The following is a 9,750-nucleotide window of genomic DNA, read 5'->3' as shown; positions in this document are numbered from 1 at the left end:
TTTTATTTACATTCTTTGCCTGAGGTGCCCGGCCCCTGTCAGGTCCCATTTGCTTGCCCCGGTTCCCTCCTGCCAGCTCCCCTCTTCCCCCCTCCCACCCGGAGCCGGGAGTTGTGTGTGGTTAGCAACAGCCTCCTCCTGGCCCATGGGTGTTGGGGGTGGTGAAGACAGTGGGCTGGCAGCTCTGGGCAGAGCTGTTGTGGGGGAGGGGGCTTGGGGACAGAAGCAGCTCACCCATACACCCCCGCCTGCCCCCAGTCTGGGATCGTTTTAGCCCCCCCTCCCTCGCCCCATTTCACAAGGACTTCTGGAAGGGACTGATGGATGCCAGATGCCAGGAGCCCTGGCACCCAGGGAGGACTCTGACAAGAGAGGAGGGAGAGCTGGGCCGGTCGTCACAGGGCCTGGGACAGAGGTGCTGGGTGACTATTCGCGAGCTGACCAACCACTCTGGGCCTCCTTCCTGCCAGCCGATCAAGGAGCCTGAAGAAATGATTTCCCACTCTGTTCTCAGGCTCCCAGCCCCCTTGGACCCTGCTCTGCTCTCAGCCATTCTACCATTGTTATGGGGCACCTACTACGTGCCAGGCACTGTCCCAGGTGCTGACTGTGGAGCCTGTTTTCTCATGAGAGAGAATGAGTAAATCAGAGTGGGTGTACTTGCTCTGGGGAGGAAGAAGCAAGGTAAAGGGAATGGAGAGTGCAGAGCCGGGTAAGGGAGGGCTGTGATTTTCAATAACATCCTCACGGGAGGCCTCCCTGAGAAGGTGACACTTGAGCAAAGCCTTGCTGAGGGTGAGGGAGGGATTTGTGGGGCCCAATGAAGCCAGGAGGAGGGAGCTGCCTGAGAAGTGGGAGAGGAGCGCGGTGTGGCCGAGCAGCGGGAGTCAGGCTGAGTGGAGACAGAGGATGAAGGCAGGGAGCGAGCTCTCTGGTTTTTGTCTGAGTGACATGGGGGCCTCTGGAGAATTCTAAGAGGACAGTGACACGCCCGGACGTATCAAGGGGACAGAGTGAATCCTACCTCCCTGTGTCCTCTGCTAGAGTCTGGTCACCCTACTTCTCCTTGCGTGCTGCCTTCTGCTTTTCAGCTACTCTGCCAGGCTGCCTGTGGCTTCCGGGGAGCTCCTCTCCTCCAGAAAGCCCTCCAGGATTGCTCAGGGGAAGCTGTCAGGCTCTGTCTGGGTAGTTGATGGCCTTTTCTTCATTTCTTCCCTTCCCATGAGAGAGATGCTGAAGAAAGAGATTATGATCCCCCCACCTCCCACCTCCCTGGGGCAACCAAAGGACCAGAGAGGGTGAGTCACTTTCTCAAGGTGCCTCCAGAAAAGGCCAATGTTCTGCCTCCATGAACCCTTCTCCAGTCACCCGACGTCTCTTTGCAGATGCTCTGTCTTCCCTTTCTTTCCTTTTCATCCTTTTCCTTCCCACCGGGCCTCTGCCTGTTCAGCAAGGGACTGAAGTGTCCCCCTCCTCTGCTTTGGGACAGGCCTGGGGAAGCACACTTTCAAGGCTAAAGGTGTGGTCAGCCCGGGGCCGCCAAGGCTGAGAGCCAGGCCACTGAGGGGAGCAGCTGCAGCGGTGTGGCAGGATTCGCTACTCTAGTGGGTACCCTCCTCTGCACCCAGTCCCTGGACACTGCTTCCTGGGTAGCAAACTCTGCTGGTAGAGCAGAGAGATGGAGTGGAGGACGTGGCTTTCCCAGCTTGTTCAAACGGCAACTGTTTATTGAGAGCCTACTAGGTGTCAGGCCCTGCGCCCTGAGGATACAGAGAGACCAAAGCTGACCTGGCTCTTGCCCACATGGAGCCCACAATCTCATGAGGAGCAGACATCAATTCAGTAACCACATGAATGACAGTGGTCATCAGCACGAGGAAAAGGGCAAAGGTAATGTCCTGAGAGTATATACGGAGCATTTGAGCAGCCAGGGCAGCTGAGGGGCTTGCCCCAAAGAGTCGATGCCCACGCTGAAACCTGAGGGAATGGAAGAATGGTCCAGGCAGCAAAAACAGTATATGCAAAGGCCCTGTGGCAGGAGGGAGCATGTCCAAGGAGCTGGGAGGAACAGACATGGCTACCGTACAAAGAGCAAAGGGAATGAATAAAGTAAGAGTTGGGCAGAGACTGACCATGTGGAGTCTTCTAGGTCATGTTTAAAACCTGATCTACAAGCAGAGGCACCCACTTAGCATTATGGGATTGTGCTAGGGGTGACAAGAACATTTCAGGTTGGCTGCAGATTGGGGGGGTAAGGAGAGTAGGGGTGGGGAAACCTGTCAGGAGGTGACGGCAGGGGTCCAGGTGGAAGCTGATGCTGGCTTGCACTAGGAGTTGGCAAGGGATTTGTAAGGGGTGAGGATTGTGCCGAGGGTGTCTCCAGGATTCCCACCTTCCGGGTTTCCCGCCAGCAAAGAGGAAAGAAGAATGCCTCTCCATTCTCCCGGGAATGAGTGAATTCGTGGACATGAAAATTCTCCTCCTTGGGAAGGCCCTGGAGGGAACGCTAAGAAGAGCATAAGAATACGCACTTCTACCCCAGGTCCTTCAAACTATCCACCCCCAACCCCACCCCCAAAACCTGGCAGGCAAGAGGCATGCGTGGAAAACTGCAGTGAGCATGATTTTGATTAGACTCCTTGCTGCCGGCAGGGCTAGAGGAATAACGTGGGTCAGAACCAGGGCCAGGGGTTGAAAGAGGAGACGGGATCCAGGCAGAGGGCCATGTGCCAGGAGCACGGGAGAGAGGCTGTAAACACCTGCGGAACAGTCGGCATCCAGTGGAGTTGAAGGTCTCTGCCGCCGGTGCTGGCCTGGGACGCAGAGGGAGCTCAGGTGCCAGTGCTCTGTGCCTGCAGAAGGTGCTCTTCGGAAACCTGCAGTCTCACCGCTGTTGGCCCCCCTCCCAGAGCCCCTGTGTGATGGACGAGATAGAGTGTGGCCCAGTGTCGGTGCCAGAGCTGGGCAGACATACAGGGCTCTGGTGGCCTGCAGATGATCTGAGGGGTCTTTCTGGAGGAAGGGGAGGAGGAGGGAAAAGGGGGAGGGAGGGGGAGGGGGAGGGGGAGGGGGTACTCAGAAGGGGTTTGGGGACTGGATTTGTCAGCCACGGCTGGCCCAGCTGACAGGAGTTGGGTGTTTGGCGCCACTATCCCTCCCTCCCCATGAAGCATCTCCCTCTAGAATCCCATCCTGCCTTTAGTTCCCCCGGACCCCCGTGAAATGATGGTGGGCTCATCATCTGCCCCCTCCTTACTCTGTCTTCCCCTCCTACTCTAGTTGCTGGTCCCATTGGCTTTGGAAGATCCCCCTTGGCTCCTTGCTCCTCCCTTCAGCCCCAGGGGGCCCCCATAGTGAGCACCCCCTTGGTTGCTAGTGCAGGTCTGCCACACCTTTGGCTCATATGCTGGCATTTGGGGAGGGACTGAGTTGTCCCAGTCTTCCCTAAGCATTGCTCCACTCAAAAGAGCCCCCGGGAGGGACCAGCCTTGGCCTGCAAGGTACGGGAAGTTCAAGTGCAGGAAGGATTTCCTGGACTGCAAAGGGGGAGCACTGAGGGGCTGGCATTTGGGGATTCAGTTGATATGCAGCCTGTTCACATGGAAGGTCCATGGCTGAGGGTCTCGTGAGGGAGGGTCAGGGTCTCAGGACTGAGGAGCACAGGGACAGGCCAGCAAAAGAAGGCTGCCAGCAACATGAAGCCAGAAGGGGATGTTCGCACTGCACTGTGAACACAGCACCCGGCCCAGAGGAGGCCGTCAGAGAATTCCCGCAGAGAGAAGAGAATCTTGGTTCCCAGCTCAACTTCCTGCTTGGTCTCCCTGAACTTATAGTTCCCTACCTACAAAGTGGAACAGTAACCCCAGTACTTCCTGTCTTGTCACGTTGTCACGGGGAACAAATGGAACAGTGATGGCACAAGTGCTCTGTGAACACGATGCACGGGCCGGAGCCCAGCACTGTGCCTGACTCAGTCTTGAGTAAATGAGCAAATGATTCCATCTCCACCGATGTGAGCTCTGCACAGGCATAGACCTGGCTTGTTTGTCCTTGGCATTATTTCCCCAGCGCCTGGCACACTGTAGGTGCCCAATAAATATTTGGATTGAATGAATGAATGAATGATGCAATTTAATCCTACCCTTGGAAACTTCTGGAACTTTGGAGGTGATGAGTCAAACCACAGGGCAATGAACCCAAATGGCTTTGGAGGCATCGAGACCTCGGTTTGAACCCTGACTGCACCAACAAGCTTGAAAGCTGCTGTTATTTCTCCATTTTACACGGGAGAAAACGGGTTCAGAGAGATTGGATGACCTACCCAAGGCCCCACAGCTCCCAGTAAGTGATGGGATCAGGATGGGAGCCCAGGATTCTGCCTCAAAGCCTGTGCTTTTCCAACCATACAAGGTTCTTGCTGTAGCTGATCCATTGGGACAATGGCCTCTATGACTATCTACTTGACAAGCTGGAATATTCTTTTGCGGGGAGCTCTCATAACTGCAAAGCATCTCAGAGACCTTCTAGTCAGGGGCTGCTGGGACCGAAGATCTACTCAGGGTGTACCAGGTCCAGAAATGCACACATTTTGCTCAGGACATCCGTGTTCAGATGTGGAGACAACATATGGAGGGGGAGGGGTTGGAGGGCTCTCCTGGCCCAGGGTCTCTGTCATATCCACTCAAAGCCACACCTCCTCTGTGGCATCCTAGGCTGGTGATGCTCCCTTAATGCTCCCTGGGTGCTTGCTTAGGCAGGGCTTGTAGTGTCACAGCTGCCCTTCCTCTCCTTGAATGGATTTGGGGCTTTACCATTCAGTTCCCTGCTTCCCCAAGTATGTTTTGTTGGGCGATGTGGTGGCTGTTGATAGGTATTTCTTGCCAAAAAAAAAAAAAAAAAAGGTGGTATGTAATGGAATAAGTTTGGAAAGTTGTCCCAAACAAGCGAACTTGGTTGTATGCAGGACTTCTCAGGGCTTTTATGATGTTTATGTGCATCTCCAAGGGGTGGGGAGCTCCAGCAAAAAGCATTTTCCAAACGTGCTAATTCCCAAACTATTTCTTCAGGAGCATCTCTTGGGATGGATGTATTCCAGGCCACACTTTGGGGATTATTGCTGTTGTTGTGAGGAGTCCTCGGTGGCATTTAAGCAGAGTTAGAGGATCTGATTGGTGTTTTGGAAGACCACTGGGTGGACTGCAGGAACCAAGACCAGAGCTGAGGCAGCACGTAGGAGGCTAAACTGACAGTCTTCAAAAGAGGAGCCACACTCTCCCGCTGTGCCAAACTTGGTCAGTCTCCATTCCCAGTGAGCTTGCAGTCAGGGGTGAGGCCAGAGAGGCCAAGGTCCTACCAGGAATTCTCCTCTGAGGCAGAAGATGCTAAGTGCTGTGAGCATCTCTGATCCAAGAAAACTCCTGCTGACTTCTTCAATTGGCAGCCCAGCACTTTGGCCGCCTTCCTCTCCTGTCTCTTTTCAAGAATCACTGAATTATTTGAGATTAAATCAGGTGGTCGTTTGGTGTTTTTTCACCTTTACTAAGGGGGTTGATGGTCTCCACATTCATCCCCCAAAATAACAGGGGGTCAGCCTATCTCCTCACTGGGGCACTGACACCCAAGTTATGAGACTCAGTTCTATCTTTTGTCTATCATGCCGTCGAAGGTCCAGTCCCTTGGCACTGAGGCCAGCGTCGATTAGGCCAGGCTGGGGGGCAGTAGTACCAGCATCCTCCTCTCTCCCTGCCTCTGCTCTATCTCACTCCTGCTCTGCAGCTCCAGTTAAGGGGGAAATGGGCTAATGCCACACCCACCCGTGCTCCCCAGGCCACTCTAACAAGTCCCCGGAAAAAGTGGACAAGAGCGTAGACTCTCTTCACCATCCCTCCCTAGAGTCAGTGTGGGAGGCTGTGGGTTCTGCATCAATCTCAGGCCCAGCTTCAATATCTGTCCAGCTGTTTTGGCGGTTGGGGTTCCCTGGACCTCATGTAGACAATGGGTATTTGGGTCTTGTCTTCTGATTGGCTGAAATCCTCAAGCCCCTCCTCCTTGAAGGTTTCACAGTTAGAAGGATTAGAAACTCCTTTTTTGCTCTGTGCCTACAGGCTGAATTTGAACGGATTCCCCCCTCCAAGCTCTCCTCTCTCTTTGGATGAACCCAGAAAGTAGGTCTGTTTTCCAACATAAAATCTGATTGGGTCCCTCCCCTCTTCAACAACCTTCAGTGGCTCCCTATTGGCTTCAGGATAAAATTATCCTTAGAATGACATAAAAAGTCCTCCATCGTCCAGCTCCTGCTTGCTTACTCTTGAAACATCTCTTCTGCTTCTCAGCCACTTTAAGCATCAGATATTTGAACTGAATGAATGAATGAATGAATGAATGATGACACTCAGTCCTACCTTTGGAAACTTCTAGAACTTCCTAGATGATGAGACAAACCATAAAGGCAATGAACACAATGAACTCCTGGCTTTGGAGGCATCAAGATCCTGATTTGAATCCCAAATCATGGCCCCCCACAGTTCCATGGGCCACCTCCTGTGCCTGGCTGGGTTTTTTTTTTCCCTTGCTTGGAACAATTTCTTCCTACTGGTTTACCCAGCAAATTCCTATTTGGTCTTCAGTTCTGGGCTCAAGTTCTAACTCCTCTGTGAAGTCTTCCTTATTCTCTGAGCACTTCCTATGTATGTGCTGAGCCCTATGCCAAGCACTCTCTGTGAACCACGATTTAATTTTCACAATTCTATCAGGTAAGTATTCTTAACTTTGCCTACTTTACAGATCTGGAAACTGAGGCTTACAGAGGCTAAGCAGCTTGCCCGTGGTCACTAAGCTGAGGAGTCAGGATTCAAACTCACTTCTCTCTGGCCCCAGGAGCCCAAGCATCCACCTCCTTCCAGCCCCTGTCCCGTCAGCTGGCAGCTTGCACATACGTCCCCATTGAAAGTCACTAGTTTCCTCTGTGTTTCTTGTGCTTCGGTTGTCCCACTGAACTGTCAGCTTCTTGAAGGCAGGGGACAGAGATGTGCAGTTAATGCCAGGAGAGGAAGGATGAGAGAACTTGAGGGGAGGGCTCGCTGGGGTCCCCACTTGAGCCACACAAGCCGTGTGTAGTTAGTAATTCATTACCAATTAGCTACTGATTGCTGCTGCAACTAATTACCATGGATTTCTTGGCTTAAAAAAACAAACACAGATCTGTGACCCTCCTGCCTCCCTCTTTCCCTTATAAGGACTCTCTTGAGAACACTGAGCTCTGATATGATAATCCCAGATCATCCCCAAAACAAAATCCTTAGTTTAATTCCATCTGCAAAGTCCTTCTTGCCATGTGAAGTCATATATTTACAGGTTCCAGGGATTAGAACATGGACATCTTTGGGGAGTGGGGGTGGGGGTTGCCAGTATTCTGCCTGCTACATGCTGGGAACTGCTACGTGCTGGGTCCGTTTGGGAAGAAGGAAAGGCTTTGGAGTCTCAAATGACGCTCCTGTCTGGCCCGAGTTTCCTCATTTGTAGTCGAAGGGATGGCGATGTACTCTTGGGGACATTTTATGAGCCCAAGATTCTACCTCTGAAGCAGGAGGGGATGAGATGAGAACACAGGAGGACCACTTCCTCCTGCCACAGGTGACACTTGCCCATCCAACGTCAATTCTGACTGCCCTCAAAGCCCCCTCACCACCACCACCCAACCTGGTCCTGAGACCAAGGCTGGTGCCAGGGATCGCTCCTTCCCCAGTGCCTTTGCCTTCTTTTCCTGGGTCGGGACAGGGGGCGCTGTCTGGATGTTCTGCATTCCCATGGAGCCCCGGCACATGTCTCAAGTGGGGGCGCAGGCCCCCCAGTTCCTCGTCAATCAGGTGTCCTCAGCAGGCAAAGCCCTGCTTCTCACTCAAAGCTTTTTCAGGGGAAGGTTAGGGGATTTAACTGGGAGATAAGATATTTTCATAGAGGACACTGTGGACTTGTTATGGAGTAGAATACAAAACTGGCTAGAATTTTGGAAACAAAACTGGAGAACCCATCATGGGACAGCCGCTGAAGGAAAAGCTGGAGGAAACAAAGCGGAGGTCCCTACTGGGGGCCCTGGAGGGGCCGCGCGGAGGAGTTGAGAGAGGAAACAGGTGTGTGTTGCAGAACAACTGGGAGTGAGTGAATGGAGGAGATTAAGGGCAAATCTGTGCTGAATGGGGCCTGGCGGGGGGAGGCGGGAGCCCAGGAAGACGCACCCCCCACTCTTTCCATCTGCTGCCCCCCACTCCAGCCCTCGCCTCCACCGGCTCTTCCTACAGAGCCTTAACCGGGACCTTGTGCAAGGAGGCAGATGTTTCCAGATGAGGCCAGATGCTGGGAATCAGGGAGCGGGGTTGGCCCCTGTGGGCTCGGAGGGGTGGAGGGATGAAGGAGGTACAGGAAATGAGCGAGGAGGGAGTGTGATCTCTAGCCAGGGGTCTCCGCTAATCCTCACAATATCTGGGGAGGCAAGTGTCAGGCCCGTGTTTTACAGATGAGTCAACTGAGACTCGGCACTACCCACCCTCCCGCCCCACCCCTTACCACTGAGTCCACACTTCCGATGGACCAAATACCCAGAGCCCTTCTGTAGGCCCCTGTCCCTCTCCTAGTCTCACCGTAGACCCTTCCTCTTTCTCCTTGGCCCTGCTGCTCTGTCCTCACCTTGCCTCCTCCTCCAGGAAGCCCACCCAAGGGCCTACTCAGCTCCGTCCTGCCGGACTGTCTGTCCCTTCAATCTGGCAGCCTAGATGTGCGTCCCACCTGCACCCTCCCCATCAGACTGGGAGCCCATTATGAACTCCAACTGTCCCTCCCATCAGATCACGTAACTACTCTGAGGTTGAGGGCTGCTCACTTACAGTCCCCGTGGAGGACAAGTGGAGGGGCAAGGCTGGTCCCCACGGCAGGCGCTGGGCAAGGCGAGAAGTACAAAGGCAGCCGCCAGAGGCCCTAGATGAGGTGAGAGCCTTGGCTGTGTCCCCAGCCCCATAAAGAAGGACGTTAATGGCCTCTTAGGGAGCAGGCAAGGGTCGATCAAAGGGGTGTGCCGGGGGCTCACTGCTCCTTCCAGGTTGTGGGTCAACACTGGCACCTCCTTTCTGGCCCCAGCAAATGGAGTATTTCATCCTAGGAGGCTACTGATTGAAGGAGAATGATTTATTCCAGTCTCCAACTCCTGCTTCCTGCCAGGATCCTCATGATCTCCACCACCACCCAGGTCCACCTCTTCCCCTTCCCCGGGGACAGCCAGCAGAGGTCCTCTCCAGAGGAGTGAGAGAGAGTCAGGGTGGTGTCAGCTCGGAGATGAGGAGGGGAGCGGGCAGGAGGTCGGGCTGGCTTTCCACAACCTGTGCCCCCACCAGCCTGACTATGAAAATCAAAAGCAGTTGGCTCTGCTTGGAAGTAGGAATTAGGGAAACAGTGCGGGCAGGGGCTGCTTCAGGGAGGAGCCCAGAAAAGCCAGCCAGAAGTGGAAAGAACCCAGGGCTTGGTGGTAGATCCCCGGGCAGAGGCTCAGACGTGGTAAACGTGTGGGGTGAGGGGCTGAGGCTACCAGGCCCTGGTGGGCCCATGGAGTGAGTGTACCAAGCCCACGGTCCTTTGAGATGGTCGAGAACAACCTATTAGTTTACAAATGGAGGAAACAGAGGCTCAAAGACAAACAGGGACTTGTTCAAGGTCACACAAGCCTGAGTCAGTGGCAAAGCCAAGACCAGACCCCAGGGTGAG

The sequence above is a fragment of the Suricata suricatta genome, chromosome 17 (assembly GCF_006229205.1).
Source record: "Suricata suricatta isolate VVHF042 chromosome 17, meerkat_22Aug2017_6uvM2_HiC, whole genome shotgun sequence".
NCBI classification, from domain to species: domain Eukaryota; kingdom Metazoa; phylum Chordata; class Mammalia; order Carnivora; family Herpestidae; genus Suricata; species Suricata suricatta.
The sequence above is the reverse complement of the archived record's forward strand: the minus strand, read 5'-3'. Positions refer to the sequence as shown.